The sequence below is a fragment of the Triticum aestivum genome, chromosome 5A (genome assembly GCF_018294505.1).
Source record: "Triticum aestivum cultivar Chinese Spring chromosome 5A, IWGSC CS RefSeq v2.1, whole genome shotgun sequence".
NCBI lineage: Eukaryota > Viridiplantae > Streptophyta > Magnoliopsida > Poales > Poaceae > Triticum > Triticum aestivum.
This window is the reverse complement of record NC_057806.1, coordinates 38,245,953-38,251,003: the sequence shown is the minus strand read 5'-3', so window position 1 is coordinate 38,251,003 and position 5,051 is coordinate 38,245,953.

The window sequence follows — 5,051 nt, the reverse complement described above, 5'->3', positions numbered from 1 at the left end:
CCTGGAACAGGAGCCAGGACTCCGTTCGCGGAGCGAACGGCGGCCGAAGCCGTTGGCCGCCGCCTCGTCTCTGGGGTAGCGTTCCGCCATGGCGACGGGCTCGGGAGAGGTAGAGAGATAGAGGGAGGGGCTGGGCGGTGGCGCTCGGGAGAGGGAGGAGCTGGGCGGCGGCGAGGGGCGGGGCTGGTGTGGGCACAGACGAGTGCAGGCCACCGGCTATATAGCCGCGCCGCACCCGTGTGTACGCGTGCAAGGGAGGGGCGCGGCTAGAGATGCCCTAAGTGCGCATACCGTGCACGTGGCCACCGGCGCACGGGTGTCATCAACCTCGTGCTCGGGGGGTGCTTCCATTTGGCACGCCCTGCTTGCTCTCTGACCATATTTAAGGAGGAGAGTGCGTGATCGGATTTCCGATACGGGACTAAATATAACGAATGAACCACGCATGGATGAATGAGTTTCGGAAAAAGTGTATAGCTGGGCTCCATTTCGGAAAAATGTGTACACCTAGCTGGGCCGTGCCCGGTTCTGAATCTGTTTTCTTCGTGAGAGGGCTCCGTCCTGAATCTTTTGACTACGTAAAGTACTGAGAACCTGGAAACATCTCATTTCTTAACATAGTAGGACTGAAAAAAACATGACATTTTATTTTATATCAAAGGAAAAATATATATTAATTGGTCAGTTCCAGGAGGAATCTAATTTTTCTTGCTCCTTTTTTTTCCCAGTTGTTTTTGCTTGCTCCTTTGCCATCAGCCATTTGGCGTGGGGCTGAATTAGCTGTCTAATTAAGGTTATGATAACCAAAAATGAAAATAAAGTTTAGCCGGCACCACCTTATTTAAGACATCTCAAACTTGTGAGTTTCCGGCAGCAACTTAAAGTTTTCATATTTTTGTGAAATTTCAGTGTTTCGAACAAGGTCTGAGTGAAGTTATGGAATTACAAGCGAGAACCACAAAGATGCTCACCGCAGTATAGAGACGTATTTTATTTACTGTCAAAAGAAAGGTAGTACTGAACAAATGATAGTGATGAATTTGTATTTTGAGATGCCCTTAATAGGGTGCTAAATGGCCCCTAATAGCTTGCCCTTGGCAATGCCAGGATCATGATGATTTGGTCTACAATACTTACAAAATTAACCTCCTCCATGAATCATGCTAGCTAACATAGAAGTAGGCAAATTGACAGGTCCTAATATGCTTAGCAAATTAACTTCGACCGTGAATCATGACCAGTGATATAGCACTGGTCAGCTATGCAAATTGGCAGGTCAAATCCCACGGCAGGACAAATCTTTGGCCCGTGTGTAGAATGCATAAGCCATAGCCCGACCACTCGGTTCGATCTGGTCGCTTCGTCTTGAATCCGACGGTACGCAGCCAGCGAGTTGGCATCCTCGTCAACCAGTACACCTCAGTTTCCCTCTGCGGCTCTGCCACCCGACGCGCCACCTCGCCGCGGCGGAGAACCCATCCCGATGCCTTCCTCGCCGCCGGCATGGCGTCCGAGGCGCTCGTCGTTCTCGCGCGCGTCCGCAGCGGCGGGAAAACGCCCAGCCTCTCCCCGCTCGCGACGCTGCTGCGCCTGCTGTTCGGCGAGGGCAACGTCCAGGCCGCGTGGAAGGTGTTCGTGGAAATGACCGCGATGGGGCCACGGTCGAGCCTCGCTGTCTTCAACGTCATGGTCCTACGGTTATGCCGCAGGGGCTCCGGGCTCTTCCCTGTAGCTGCGGGATTGCTCGGTGTCATGTGGAGGTTCCATGTTATCCCTGATGCGTGCAGCTATGACATCCTGATCAAGAATTACTGCGTGTTTGGGCGGGCAGGGGATGCTTTCCAGTTGTTTGACAAAATGCACAGGGCAGGGGATACTTTCCGGTTGTTTGACAAAATGCATAAGCCAGGGTGCGAGCCTGCTGTTGTGACGTATAACATTTTGTTGAATGTATGATGCCGTGATGGGAAAATGTTGGAGTCAAGGAGGCCGTTCGATGAGACGGCGGCAGTGGGGATAGAAGCAAATACGATCACTTTCATTGTTTTAGTCGATGGGTATGCAAAGGCTGGACAGATGGATGAGGCTGATGCCGCCTGCAGAGAGATGAAGGCGAGGGGATTGCTCCCAGATTGCTGCACTTTCAACATTCTTTCTGCTGGAGCATACAAGTTAAGAAAGGTTGTGCACTTGACACATGAGCAGCAGGAGCTGTATGTAATGTTTGGTTCGCAGGTATCAGCAGACAGTATAGATATGGATTTATAGCCTTTGTTGGGATGGACGATTGGATGATGTCCGACAGCTTGTGTGTAGTGCAGTTGAGCAGGGTGTTCCAGTGAGTGTTGCGGGATTTAATGCTTTGATTGCTGCATATAGCGAGGTGAGATTTGAAGAAGAAGCTCTCGAGTTATATAGACTTATGAAAGAGATAGGCCTTGCACCCTTATCACCCACTTTGAATTACTTGATCCTGGGTCTATGCAATCAAGGAAGACTAGATGATGCACAACTGTTGCTAGACCATATGATTAGTAAGGGATTTCTGTTCGTACCTCATTTACCGTTTACATGGATTCATGCTTCAGGTCTGGTAATGTAAAAGGTGCCTTGAAATGCTGGGATGATATGGTGAAAGTTGGTGTGCAGCCAGGTTTTATCGCCTTCTCTGCATATACCAGTGGACTTTGCAGATCAGATCATGTAAACGAGGCATATCGGGCATTTGTAGAGATGAGTAGATGACAAGAAGAGGTTTTGTTCGAACAATATTACTTACAACTCTCTCATATCTGCCTTTTGTAGGCCTGGCCATGTGGCTGACTGAAACTAGAGCAGAAGATGAGGCAGAGTGGTCTTGTTCCTAATGTTTTCACAAGCAACATTCTGATTGATGGTTTCTGCATAGAAAGGAAGGTTGGATATGGTGAATAACCATTTCTTGGACATGCGTAGTAGTGGCTTAACTCCTGATGTAGTGACGTACAATACAATTGTTATTGGATATTGTCGGGCCCAGGCTAAGAACGGTGCCATGATTTTCATGAACAAGATGCCTGCAGATGGCTGTGATCCAGATATTTTAACATATAATATTTGGATCCGTAGCCTTTGCAACAACCATTCGATGAATCGAGCAATGAGAGTGTTGGATGAACTTGTTGCTGTTGGTTGTTCACCTAATTAAGTTACATATAACACACTGATGGACGGCATTTGCAGTGATGGCCTTGATCGAGCTATGATTCTCACTGATAAACTGATTAAGATGGCTTTTCAACCCAACACCATCACAGTTAATGTTTTCTTTTCTCATTTCTGTAAGCAAGGTCTTGGAAGGTGGGTCCTTGTGTGGGCTGAGAAGCTCAGAGAAGATTGTGTTGCTCTTGATGACGCTACACTGAATATACTTGACTGGGCTTCCAAGGAAATGGAGTATAACCCCCAGGACAGCATTGCTGATATTGGCAAGTGTATGTTTCTCGAGTTCTTAATGCTCATAACGTACACCACTATGAGCAATAGTAGGTCCCCAAAGTTTACACATGTGCCTACCGAGACATTGGTTGATCCTGCCGGTAGCAGCACAATCAAAGTTTTGGATACTGGATAGTAACTGAATTTCATACCCATGTGAGCTACTTGAAACATGAGCTACACAATCAAAGTTTTTGGTGTCCACAAGGGACGTCGGCACGGGGATAACACAGCGGTCGCCAGCCTGAAGCGGTTGAGGAGCAGCACCTTGTCAGTGCCGCCACGCCGTTCCTCAACTTAGTCTGCTCAGTGCTGGTCTCCCCTGAGCTGCAGCTCAGCATCCGCCGGGAGATTGACACACTCGGGCTGCAGTTGGGGCACATGAGCATTGAATCCTCCAACAGGGATGATCTCGTCCACGCCTCACCGGGGAAGAGCACCAATGCCAGTAAAGACGAAGCTCAGAAGAGGAGTTCAAAGCATGACCGGTGGCATGGACAGTGTCAACTTGTATCAAGGCATGAAAGAATTTTCTCTTCTTATTTTTTTGAACATACCCTTCTTGTTCTTTTTTCTGTATATCTGTTCTTCGAAAAATTGTATTTTAATATTACCTGTTCATGATGCAAAGACATTTCCCTCTAAATATGTTTAGAAAACTCTTATCCGCGCTGCTGCCTTCATTGTTCATTGTAGTACGTATCTTATGGAGAGTAAGGAAAACTTTAGGCGACTACGAATTAGTAAAAGCGAAATAAAGTTTATTCAAGCATGTAAAGGCTGCTACTTATCCAAGACAAAGGACAGAAAAGAGATAATGATTGAACGATGCTGAACTAATTAACAAGCATGCAAATAAACTTAAAAGCTTATTAAGCTAGCCACCAAAATTAAAAGCTACAGCTGCTCATCAACTTGAAACTGCGGGACTCTGATATGAGGACTAGAAACTGACATCTGCTGTCGTATTAGACTAGCCACGGTGGGAGTAACTACAGCATCACATGTCCCAATGCAATATGAGCCAATAACCTAATAAATGGATCTTTGCATGACACCACACCTATGTTACTACCTACTCCCTCTGTTCCAATTGAGTCATCTATTTTGGAACGGAGGGAGTACTATGAAGGTAGCAATATAGTCTAGGAATATGTGTATGTTACTACTGTATGTTACTCTTCACTGTGCAGTGTTAACACACCAACAACGAGTTTCGATTTAACTAACTTGCAAGAGCCGCCCCCGCGTCGCCCGCGTCTGGCGACACGGGGGAAACCCGCGCCGCCGCCGAGGTTACCTCCGCCACCACCGCTCCCGCAGTGCCGCTGCCGGAGGGCCGGCCGGCGAAGCCGCGCCGCGCCCAGGGATGGCGGTGGCGGGGCGGTTCCGTCCCCCTCCCCCGTGCCAGAGCCCCCACCCCACCAAACCACGATTTGGCCGGGAGCCCCTCCACCACCGTCCCCGCCCCTCCCGCGTGGCCTTCCTCGTCTCCGGAAATGTAGCTTGTCCCCGTTCTGCGACGACTGCGCCCTGGTGACTCCCCTGCGCGCGTGGCCCGGCCAGCCCAGATC